This window comes from Saccopteryx bilineata, chromosome 5, assembly GCF_036850765.1.
Source record: "Saccopteryx bilineata isolate mSacBil1 chromosome 5, mSacBil1_pri_phased_curated, whole genome shotgun sequence".
NCBI classification, from domain to species: domain Eukaryota; kingdom Metazoa; phylum Chordata; class Mammalia; order Chiroptera; family Emballonuridae; genus Saccopteryx; species Saccopteryx bilineata.
Genome location: NC_089494.1, coordinates 69,188,141 through 69,200,999, shown reverse-complemented (window position 1 = coordinate 69,200,999; position 12,859 = coordinate 69,188,141). Strand labels below are relative to the sequence as shown.

General features: G+C 38.7%; 1 protein-coding gene and 1 pseudogene across 3 annotated transcripts in view; one reads left to right on the top strand and one right to left on the bottom strand.

Moving 5' to 3' along the window:
* B3GALT1 (beta-1,3-galactosyltransferase 1) overlaps nucleotides 1-12,859 on the top strand; it is a 602,130-nt gene that overhangs the window by 138,044 nt on the left and 451,227 nt on the right. The window lies entirely within an intron of this gene.
* Nucleotides 64-1,503, bottom strand: LOC136306495 (RNA 3'-terminal phosphate cyclase-like protein pseudogene; annotated as a pseudogene).

Sequence of the window (12,859 nt, the reverse complement as noted above, 5' to 3'; positions counted from 1 at the left end):
GGTCTATTGGTGAGACTGTCCTGAAGGGGCGTTCTTTGTCCAGGTAAGCCAGGGGAGCTCTCTTCATGACAGGGCCTCCCGAGGAACGTCGGTACCCCTGGAGAAATGGCTGGAAACCACATGATATAAAATGTCTTTTATTTGGATATTTGGATTGTTTTTAATTGGGAATTTAAGAAAGGCCTTAATTTTAGAGGCTATCCTTTCCTGGGTGAATTTGGACTTGGTCACTTTGGGTCCTGGGCAGCTTCTGCTTTGTCTGTGGGCACTGGGGGTCCTTTCTTCTGGGATAGCATCACTGATGATCGTGCTAAGGTTGGAGAAGCCAGTGCCAACGCAAGTCATCAGCATTTTCTCCCCATCCTTGCATTCTTTACCACACGCTTGGTTTCCATTTTAAACATAATCTGGAAGAAGCTCTTCAAATGCTGCAAATATTCTATTGTGTGGGAGAGTGGTCCTAGCAGGCCTTTGGAAATGCCCTGCTGTCCAAGGGTCAAGAGCAATAGAACCAGACTTTTGTTGGTTGAGTCTGCACATCCACCCGGATAGATTTCTTTAAGCAGCAGTTCCTGCCCACGTCTGCTGGAAGCATCGCTCTTCTCTGGCCCTGGGGGCTGGAGGCCAGTTCAGCACTGAGGAAGGTGCCGTTCATGGTCTCAGCAACCAGTGGCAACCCAAAGCCTAGAGACTTCCCAGAGTTTCTTTCTTTCTTGCAGTCTATGTAAGTATGGACACCCAATGTAAACTTGTTGAGGCTGCTCCTTGCAGAATCCGCAGTCCAGTTCACCTTCTGACGTGATATACATATGAAATACACCATTCCTCTGATTCGTTATTTTCTGGATCTGTGAGCTGAGTGGGCTTTAGGACCTCCCTACAGGACTCTAGAAAAATGGTGCACCTCGTCCTCCAGGAGACATTCCCTCTCGCACAACATTTAGCTCAAGCGATTCACCAGCAATTCCAAACTGTTTCAAAAGAGGGAGGGCCATTGACCTGAGAACATCAACCAAACGGGTCTAACTGGCCATTGGTCACTCCTCACAGAACTATTCTTATCAGGTACTTCATAAATGGCACCAAGCAAACAAGACTTTCCAGGTAATAGCCGTTGCTACAAAGAACACCACAGTCACGCATTCGCCGTACAGGAGTCCAGGCTGGCAATATAAGGCCATTCCTGTTAACTTATTAACATTCAAGAACTATTTTTTATTTTGTCCAACAGCCTAATGAAGTTGGCTTCAAAATCTTGGAGGCCCAGGTTGTTGCCTTGGCCCAGATCATGCTGATTTTGATGGGGCACCTGCTCAGAGCCCACAGAGTCAGCCATTGGTGCAAGAAGGTGCAGAAGGCAGTAGCTGGGGGGTACTCCTGGGTGCCACGTGCACTCTGCGCAAGGCTAGGGGTGGGTGAACAGGAAGTTGGAGAAAAGAAACAAGCAGAGGGAAGCAGGGTGGAGCTGGGGACCACTACCCTGCCCCCATGAGGGCCAATCATCCTGCCTTCCTGCCTTTTTCCTCTGTCTACCCCCACCCCTTATTTTCACTCACCTCCCTCCCACCTTCCCTTCTTCCTTCTTACCTTTGTTCTTCTCTCCCTTGCTTCCTTTCCTCCTTCCTATCTTTTTTCCTCTATCCTTCCTAAGTTTTACAACTTAATAGGACAAATCAAAATTGAATCTTAAATGCTGAGTCCACTGGGAGGGGCAACTATGAAGAAAATTTTTTAAATGATTCTCAAGTTATTGAAAAGGTGAGGGGGAAATCCTCTCACCTTTCAGAAGGCACTTTATGGAAATGTCATTACAGTTTGAAAACCTCTTGGAACACCTTTTTCTCACTGGCTCTTGCTACTGAGCAGCCCTCAGTGCAAAGAGACTTTTGCACAGTTAAGAAAGGGAATGAAAGAGAATTAAGGGGGAGTGAATCTTTTCTGCTCAAATGTTTTATTACTGAATATGCAACAAATGCGTTAAGAAACATGTTAGAGCTGGCCTGTGGCGGCACAGTGGATAGAGCATTGACCCGGAATGCTGAGGTCCCCAGTTTGAAACCCTGGGCGTGCCTGGTACAGGTAGATACGATAAGCAATCAGTGAACAACTAAAGTAAAGCAACTATGAATTGATTCTTCTCATTCCTTCCTACCCCCTCTCTCCTCTCTCTGTAGAATCAAAAAATAAAATCTTAAAAAAAAAAAAAAGAAACAATCAGAAACATTGTTCAATATTTATCACCTAAAGAATGAAAAGCTGTTTTGTTTTGGTTCGCATGCCTTTGTATACTGAGGTTCTGGATTTTGTTGTCCGTGGATAGATGGAGATTATCCTTACTCCATCCAAGATCATCTTCATCAATTAAAGAAAGCAGATCAATAAGCAGAGTGTCCTGTCTCCAATTTTTTTCAGGCTGTAATATCCCAGGTTCTGCCATAATCTAAGAAAGAATGCAAGTAACTCTGAAATTGGACTTTTTATTAATTAAGTGAATAGTTTCAGCCCTAGCTTTGATTTGACTTAAACAAAGCAAAGTAATGACATTTATTGCACCCCAAATATTATGAAGCAATTAATATTTATCACCCATACAAAAAAATAACAAGAAACCTTTTGATATGCTGTAGTCCCTCACTTAGAGGAGATACATTCCAAGATCTCCAAGGGGTACCAAACCATATATATATTTCTTCCTATACACTTACAAAAAGCACTTTACAGCTTCTCTTTGGCATCTCTGGATTTCCAGTCTCACAAGTCTTGTGCTTTGGCACCTTTTAAGTAAAATAAGAGTTACTCGAATACCTGCACTGTGATCCCGCTTCAGCGGAACTTCTAACTGAGGTGGCCTCCCAGATGACTAATGGGTGTGGAGCATATACAGTGTGGAGACACTGGGCAGAGGGATAATTCACGTCCCAGGCAGGGACTGCATGAGATTTTTATCATGCTACTCAGAATGGCAAACAACTTAACACTTGCGAATTGTTCATTTCTAGAGTTTCCATTTATATTTTTAGACTGCAGTTGACAGTGGGTAACTGAAACCATGGAAAGTGAAACCGTGGACAAGAGGGGCGGGGACTACTGTTCTCCTGTATTTGAAATCAAGTTCACTGCTTATAACTATAAGTAATGTGTTTTATTCACTAACTTGACAAAGTGTATGGTTCAGCCTTACAGGATATAATCAAAGTCAATTAATGTTAGTAGTTAATAGTTCTGCAATTGAATGGGTCAGATTCCAAGTAATGAACAAAAATCTTACACCTTCACATTGTCAGTCAATCCAGGCTTGGCAGTTATGTATTCCATTATGTAATGAGAGAAAGTCTGATTTTGTTTCTTTAGTTTCTCTCTACTCTCTTCCTTCTCCTTCCTTCCCTCTGCTGATAGTGTTATACCTTTCTAGGTTTACCAACAGTTTTAGCCACAAATCAAAGGAAATTTTGTTTTCATCTATCACAACCTGTGACCCGTAGTGGGTATTGCATTTCTATGCTGGAGCTCTGTCTTCATGGATCTGTATTCTGACACCATTGTATCTACTGCCCAGGTGACATCAGCCAGCATAAACCTTCATATGCTATGGCTTTACTGACTGCAGTAAATTAATGGGGTTTACAGCTCCAGCATTTAGCAGCTCTCAATGTGGCAGACTACCATGGCCATGTCTGGCAGAAGCATCTTTACAGCCATTACAGGGTACACTTCTCATTTAAATGAGATGCCTTGGATAGCAACTGTGCAGGTGTTACAGAACATAGTCCACCACAGCCCTGTGAAATTCTAGAAACACATGGGCCAGCAGGAGCAGCACACATTAGTAATTGAGTTAAAAACCCCTGATAAGGCCTGACCAGGCAGTGGTGCAGTGGATAGAGCATCAGTCTGGGATGCAGAGGACCCAGGTTCGAGACCCCGAGGTCACCAGCTTGAATGCAGGCTCATCTGGTTTGAGCAAAGCTCACCAGCTTGAACCCAAGGTTGCTGGCTCAAGCAAGGGGTTACTCAGTCTGCTGTAGCCCCAAGGTCAAGGCACATAAGAGAAAGCAATCAATGAACAATTAAGGTATCACAACAAAAAACTAATGATTGATGCTTCTCATCTCTCTTTGTTCCTGTCTGTCCTCCCTTTCTATCCCTCTCTCTGACTCTCTCTCTCTGTCTCTGAAAAAAAAAAAAAAAAATAAAAACTTCTGATAAGTAATCATTTTCAAAATATTAACAAATGTCTCTCAGGACATATCAAATGTCTTTGGTTTCTTAAAGGTCAGAATATGTGTTAATTTATAGCATAGATAAAAATATATTGAATAAAACAGTTTAAACACCCCCATTTTCCCCTCAAAAGTATAAGTGAAGTAATGTAAATCTAACGTAATAACACCCGTGCCACTTAAAAGTACATATTTCCAGCATCAAGGCCTGATGGCTCATCTTATTCTCTTTCTCTCTTTCTCCTTCATCCTACCTTCTTTTACTTTAAATTGTTGAAAATAGTAATATATCTATTTGTTTTATATTTTGATACTCACTGTTTTGCTTTCATGTTTTCCTGAGATTTTTCATTGCCTTTGTTTTTGCTGTTTCATAGAAGCAATATATTCCTGTATTTTTTATTTTAAAAGACTCTTTTTTAATTATATAGGAACTCTTCTTCCCAGTGAGGTCCTTCCCACAATTCTTGATCTTCTGCTGTACTATCAAATATTTGTATTCCAGGCATGTTTCACAGCTGTCATCTCTTAAATTTACTTCTGTGTTAAAAGAACTGTTTTCTGGGATTTTATAGCTTCTATCTTGTTTGACCCTCATGTTGCTAAAATATATATTCAAGCTGGTTTCTCAGGAGCAGGAATTGAAGAGTAAAGAAGTAAAAGTCAATAGTTGCATATCAGAGAGCATGTTTATTGTAACTTTATCCTTGACTAATACTTTATTAGATTTGAAACTTTAAATCCAAAATTATTCTTCTTTAAAATTCAACATGTCACTCTAATATTATGTAGCATTCATTTTTGCTCCTCAGAAGTCTGATAACAGAGTGATTTTTATTCTGTTACAGGTGACCTGATTTTTAGTCTCTCTAAGGTTTGGGGATTTTCTCTTTCTCCTGAGAGTTATAAAATTTTGTAGATATGTGTTAGGACAGGACTTGCCTCGTCCATTATGCTTGGAAATAGGTGAACTATTTCAGTCTAAGACCTTACTTTCTTCACTGCTGTGTAAATTTTTTATCATTTCTTCCCCTCAATTTCTTCTGTCCTTTTCAGAAATCCTTTTAGTGAGATCTCTGCTCTCTTGAATGAAGTCTTATTTCTTTTTATATTTTGCTCACATTTTACATCTTGATATATATTTTACTATTATGTTTTATCCACCAGCACTTCTCTGTCCGTGTCCTATCAGCTTTTCTAGCTGAATCTCCGTTAGACTTTTTTAATTGGGGTGTGGGTGGTACGGGATCCTGCACTCAGACTAGACCCTGGAGATATGCCATTTTCAGAGATTTGCTGTAAACTCTTTCTATTTACTTCACGGTTACAGATTTATACTGTTCCTTGTGCATCTTCACTGTCACTCAGTAGGATTTAGAGAGAGCTGGAGGGGAAGCGGGTGCAGCCATTTTGCCATCGTGAGCCAAATAGGATGCACATTTTCAATAGCTTAATTGGATGAAGAGCCTACTAAAAAATCCGATTTTGTGTAGGAAATCTGCCCAAAGGGTTGCCATCACACATAGGAAGCAGAAACTTCAACCTAAACTGCCACAGACCTAAATTAAATAGGAGATTTTCATACACAATCCAATAGCTAGAACTCCTAGCAGACTTGCCCATGATAGAGGCTGAGAATTTTATTTTGCCTCAGTCTAATTTTTTGGTTCCCTTTTTTTTTTACACCCACGTATTTAATCAGTTTGTGTAGGCAGGTCTCATATGATATAGTTAGAAATCATTATTTTTGAATTCCACTGTTCCCTGAACAATGCTTGGTGAGTTACTGTGTATGTTACTGCCACTGGAAAACCCCAAGCCAAACCAAGAAGCACTTTAAATTACCAAAAGAGTCTTGAATCAATAATTAAAATTGCTAGGTCCCAGATATTATAAAAAATTCCAGACATTATTTATAATATAAATATTTGCACTTCTTTCAACAGGATAACCTCAGTTTTCAGCTAAACTGAAATTGGAAGAAAGCAAAGAAAGGATGATGATCTTATATTCTCTGAATTTAGCAGATGTTTAAAACTGACTCTCACCCTGGCCAGTTTGCTCAGTGGTAGAGCGTCACCCCAACATGTGGATGTCCTGAATTCGATTCCTAGTCAGGGCACACAGGAGAAGTGCTCATCTGCTTCTCCACCCCTCCCCCTCTCACTTCTCTCTCTCTCTCTCTCTCTCTCTCTCTCTTTCTCTCTCTCTCCTCTTCCTGCAGCCATGGCAGGATTGGCCCCCGGTGCTGAGGATGGCTCCATGGCCTCTGCCTCAGGCACTAAGAGGAGTTTGGTTGCTGAGCAACAGAGTGATGCCTCAGATGGGTGGAGCATTGCCCCTTTGTGGGCTTTCTGGGTGAATCCCAGTTGGGACACAAGCAGGAGTCTGTCTCTCTGCATTCCCTCCTGTCAATGAATAAAGAAATAAAAATAAAAAATAAAATAAAACTGATTCTCTTAATTGGACTTTTAGGAATCTGTGAAGAATCCTCTATTGGTTCCCTCTCTCTGTAAGTGCCTTGAGGTGAGTGTTGCCTCTCCTTTGCCCAGCTTCTTCTGAGCTCCCTAGCTTCAGCCTGCACACAAGTTTCTAATCATTGGAGTCCTTTTGCCCTGGCTGACTGCCTTCTTTAGCAGGCTCCTTTTAAAATGACCCTCTCACTGGCCCACTGCATCTACAACTGCATGGGGTGCACTTCAATTTCTCTGAGTGAACCCTTAGAATTCTGTTAATTTGCTTGGGGCTAGAAGGTAGCATCCTCTTGACCCTTCTGCCTCGGAGGATGGATTCCCATCCCAATTTTTTTCAAGTAAATCCTCTCAGCTTTCATCAGTCATGGTGATTGCTCTCAGAATCCTCTTTGTTCAACATCACCAATAGCCCTCGCCCCTCAGCCAAAACTGAGGAGGGAAAAGTGATATTTGAACAGTGTGTTATGAACTGGTTAATACTTACTAGGATGCAATATTGAGAACAAGTTTGAATTACTTTTAGAAAACTCTGTGAACTAAGGAAGATTAGCTGAATTCTATAAATAAAGTAGAATCATTAAAAGCAAGGAATTCAATGGAAATGTATGAGTTCTGACCAATAAATGATTTGAGATAGTAACTAATTTGCAGGTAAATGGTTGTGAGTGAAGACTAAGAATAAATTTTAAGACATTCAGATAACATATATCTGAGTAGGAATTTGTTCAGAGTTAAACTAAATAAAAATATAAACAAATTATTTTGCATATCTTATGTGCCTGTATACACTACCTAAAAAAATGTTAAAATACTTAACAAATGAGACAAAACTGAGAAATATGCATCTAAGCAAGGTGATAGAATAAATAACTGGAACACTATTTGAGTCTCAGTTCAGAAAAATTGGTTGCAAGTTAACAGCTAAACACACCTTCTAGGGCTTGCTGTATACTAGATGATTTCTTGGTAACTAATGTATTTTAATTAAATGAGTCATACACACACAAACACAAACACACAAACCCTATAAAGTATTATAATCATTTCCATTATACAGGTAAAAATAAAACATAAGAAGTTTAACACCTCAAGGTCACACAACTAATAAATAGCAGAACTTGAATTAAAAATCAAGTTATTTGGTGCCAAGGTTCTACTCTTAACTGACCATACCTGTCTAATGATCTTTCCAGTGAAAATTGGAAGTTATGGTGTTTGATTTGGTCAACACATAGGCGTCATAAAATAAGACTTCCAAAGTTTCTGAGTGAGTCACATCTCCATGGCATCAGATTTTGGAAGATGATTGGAAGGTATTGGGAAGCACCTAGCAATGCAATATTAATAGAGAAACTAAAATTCAAAAATTACTAACAAGCACAATATGGAATAGTAAGAAGGCCTACCACATATTGCATTTGCTTGTAAATAATGAGCAAAATTTGGTTAAATAGAAGCATGTTTTAAAAAAGAAGACATTATGTTGTTGTTTTTTTTTAAGATTCAGATTTGTTAGCACAAATATGATTTTAGTTGAGTGAGGGTAAGGCTAGAGAGTTATGTGATTATATTATGGTGTGGCCAATGAAATTCTGATTATGGCTGTATGAACAGTGGCTTGACCCAGACAGTAGAAACCCTGGTATATCTGCACTGGAATGACCAGATTGGAACTCTGCACACAGTTATGGACAGATTGGACGTATTTTTAAGAGAGGCAAGTCAATGTGGAAAGAGCCTGAAACCAAGCTGATGAAGAATAGTTGACCATTATCTTGGGACAGGGGGAGAAGATATTGGAGGACATGGGTGTGTGTGTGTGTGTGTGTGTGTGTGTGTGTGATATAAAGGTTAAGGTCTGTTTGTGGAAAAATATTTAAAAAAAATTTTTTTTGCTTGATCTCAAGAGGTAAGGACAGATGGATATAAATAGAAGTTTCAGTACAATATAAAGTAGTACTTTGTCACAGAGATGACAAAAATACATTGGTTTACTTACAGATTAGTGATTATTCAAGGATTAAACTGGAGAAAATTTCAGTTAATTAGCAGGTTGTTCTGTTTGGTTGTTTTGCTTCCTCACTGTTCAATACAACTTGCTTGCCTGGTATTTTTGGCTGATATGCCCAACTTGACTAATTATTTTGAAATTGTGAAGATGCATTACAGTCAGTATAAATATGTTTACTACAATGTAAATCCTTTATTCATAGTGAAAATTGATGTTGGATGGTACAGTCATTCTTCACTCTGTAGTTTGCTCAAAGACATCTCCATTAACAAAAATGTCGTACCTTAGCATAGATTTTAAATGCTTTGGTGATTTGTACTATGCTTAAATAAAGCACATCCATCCTGGCATGGAAATGAATGAATGCCTCCTGGCACTTTGTTCCTGTATTCCTCAGAGTTTATGATAATTAAGATGCTTGTTTAATTGCTGTCCTTTATTTCCACTGGGTTGTGGCAGTTAAAGAGCAGCTTTCAAATCGTGTGTGTTATATACACAAGTAATTTGTAAACTCATTTTTGCTCCTCTGGGAACAGGAAAAAAATTCCTGAATGTCAATAAGTTAATGTTTTAATTCTTTAATGCCCACTCTTATTAAAGGTACATTTATTCTGTTCCTTAGACAGGAAAGATGACCCTTTGAGTGACTGTGTTTCGTGAGTATGTCACTTTAGCCATGATAAATATGTTATGTATTACTACAATAATTTTTATAGAATAAGAACTCAATAATATAGGTACAACCAGTTTACAAATGCAGTATTTAAATAGCTGTTGTTATAAAGTAGCTTTCATTTATATCAGGAACAAATATTTTGTTGTAAATTAGTATTATTAAATAATTACATATTTTTATAATGTCTTTAGTAATTTTAAATATATCCATTTTATTATATTAGAAATGCTTAAAATATATGGATATTCTGAAGGTTGTTAATGTTAACTTGCAGTACAATAATTGCTTTTCAAATACTATTCTTTTAGCAATTTTTAAAATTATAATGAGTCAGTTTACTTAGGTGTTATTATTGGGTCAGAATGAGTCAGAAGCAGGATGGTATTATCCCTTTAAGGACTTAATTTTTAAGTTCATGTTAAAGGCAGGATGAGATAAAAAAATAATGAGAATCTGACTTGTTTGTCACATTATCAGACAATGGGTTTTCTTCACATATACACATTTGGAGCTGTAGATATACTTAATCATTAGACTCTTCAAGTTTTTCCTTTTATGTGAAATATTAAATATATTGTGTGGTTTGAGTCAGTCTTATTTTAAGCCTTATTTAGTTTTTAGATATGATTTAAGTTAAACTTTTATATAGAGAATCATGAAATAAACAAATCTTATTACCTAGAGAAGTTCAAGAACACCATAGTGACTTTTATACCCTAAAGATACAAATAGCAGAATTATATTAAAAATACGGTTGAATAAATGAAGTATGTAAACCTATATTAATAAAAAAAAGTAGAAAGGAAAGAAAATAGTGAAAGTAATATTAGGAAATAAAGCAGCTGTAAAGATGAATGGTATCTGTGATAATGTTTTCAGTTTTAACATAATTGAAATATTTATTTATTTTAAAATTTCTATATTGCCTGACCTGTAGTGGCGCAGTGGGTAAAGCGTTGACCTGGAAATGCTGAGGTCGCCGGTTCGAAACCCTGGGCTTGCCTGGTCAAGGCACATATGGGAGTTGATGCTTCCAGCTCCTCCTCCCTGTCTCTCTCTCTCTCTCTCTCTCTCCTCTCTAAAATGAATAAATAAAATAAAATAATAATTTTAAAAATTTCTATTGATTTTAGAGAGAGAGGAAAGTAAAGGGAGAGGGAGAGAAAAGAGCATCTCTCTTATGTTCCACCCATCCATTGATTGATTCACAAGAATTGAATTTGCAATATACTACCATACATACTCACCAAATGACTACTATAAAAAAAGAAAAACCATACTAAATGTTGGCAAGTGTATAAATGAAGCAACTAAACTCATTTGTAATGAGTATGTAAATTGGTACAAGTACTTTGGAAACTGTTGATAATACTTAATAAAGTTTAACATGTGTTGATTGATTCTTGTATGTGCCCTGATGGGGAATTGAACCCACAACCTTGTCATAGCCATATGAGGATCTAACCAACTGAGATATCAGATCGGGGCTATAATTGAAATATTTTAAATTAATCATTTAAAGTAGGCAACTAATACAGTTCTTTCCTTTAACCAGGATGGCATAATAGTATTTAAGGAGGAATAAGATTAGAACTGGAAGGATAGATCTTAGTAGGGTCCTAGCTCAAAAAGCACACATGTTATGCTGAGGAGAATGATGTCCAGAAACTAGTTTGCTACAATTTTGAAAGCAGCGGTAGATGAAAAATCACCTGATCTATAATCTTAAACATGTTATCATTGTTCAAAAAAGAATACTAGCCTGACCAGTTGGTGGCATAGTGGATAGAACATTGGACTGGGACACGGAGGTCCCAGGTTCGAAACCCAAAGGTCACCAGCTTAAGCGCAGGCTCATCTGGTTTGAGCAAGGTTCACCAGCTTGAGCCCAAGGTTACTGGCTTGAGCAAGGGTTCACTCTGTCTGCTGTAGCTTCCCGGTCAAGGCACATTTGAGAAAGCAATCAATGAATATTGATAATACTTAATAAAGTTAAGTGCTTACTAAGGTGCTGCAACAAAGAATTGATGCTTCTCATCTCTCTCCATTCCTATCTGTCTGTCCCTATCTGTCCATCTCTCAGTCTCTTTCTTTGTCTCACACACACACACAAAAAAAAGAATACTGAATTTTATGAGGTCATTACTAGGTTAAAGCTATTTTTTAAGTGTTTTTTTTTATTGGTGACACCAGGCAGTATATGCTTCCCAAATGCATGTAATATTTAAAGCTTTGACCCATTTTCAGAAATGCTAGGTTTTTTTTAAAAGAGTTATATTGACTTTATACCATATACAAAAAGAAACTCCAGGTGAATTGTAGAAACAAATATGAAAGGCTTATCAAAAAGTCTTGTAAGCACAAATCATACGAAATTCTTTCCATGACATGATGTTAGCAAAGGTTACATAAATAACATATAAAAAGAACTAACCACATAGGAAAACAATGAAGAAAAATAAAGAAGAACAGTAAACTAAGTTGCATTTTAACTACAAATTTCTCTTCATCAAATGATGTCATTAAGTAGTGAGAATACCAGTCCTAACCTTGGAGAACATTATTTGCATTATCTTGATCTAGCAAAGGACTTGTATCTACCATATATGTATATAAACAATTTCTATAGGGCCCTGTTTGTTCAGCTCACTGGTAGAGCGTTGGCCTGGCATGTGGATGTCCTCAGTTCAATTCCAGGCCAGGGCACACAGGAGAAGCACCCATCGGCTTCTCCACCCTTCCCCCTCTCCTTTCTCTCTGTCTCTCTCTTCCCTTCCTGTAGCCAAGGCTCCATTGGAGCAAAGTTGGTCCAGGCCTTGAGGAAGGCTACATGGCCTCCGCCTCAGGTACTAGAATGGCTCTGGTTACAATGGAGCAATGCCCCCAGATGGGCAGAACATCACCACCTAGTGGGCTTGCTGGGTGGATCCCAGTCAGGCACATAAGGGATTCTGTCTGTCTGCCTCCCCATTTCTCACTTCAGAAAAGTACAAAAAAATTAATAATAAATAAGTAAATAGGAAAGAAAAAGAATTTCTATAAATCAGTAATTGAAACAATCAACTATAGAAGTGTGTAATAGTTTTGAACAAATACTTTGTGAAAGAGGATATCCGCGTGACCAATAGACATAGGAAAATGTGTTGAACTTCATTATAAAAACAAGAATTAGGCCCTGGCCGGTTGGCTCAGCTGTAGAGCGTCGGCCTAGCATGCGGAGGACCCGGGTTCGATTCCCGGCCAGGGCACACAGGAGAAGTGCCCATTTGCTTCTCCACCCCTCCGCTGCGCTTTCCTCTCTGTCTCTCTCTTCCCCTCCTGCAGCCAAGGCTCCATTGGAGCAAAGATGGCCCGGGCGCTGGGGATGGCTCTGTGGCCTCTGCCTCAGGCGCTAGAGTGGCTCTGGTCGCAACATGGCAACGCCCAGGATGGGCAGAGCATCGCCCCCTGGTGGGCAGAGCATTGCCCCATGGTGGGA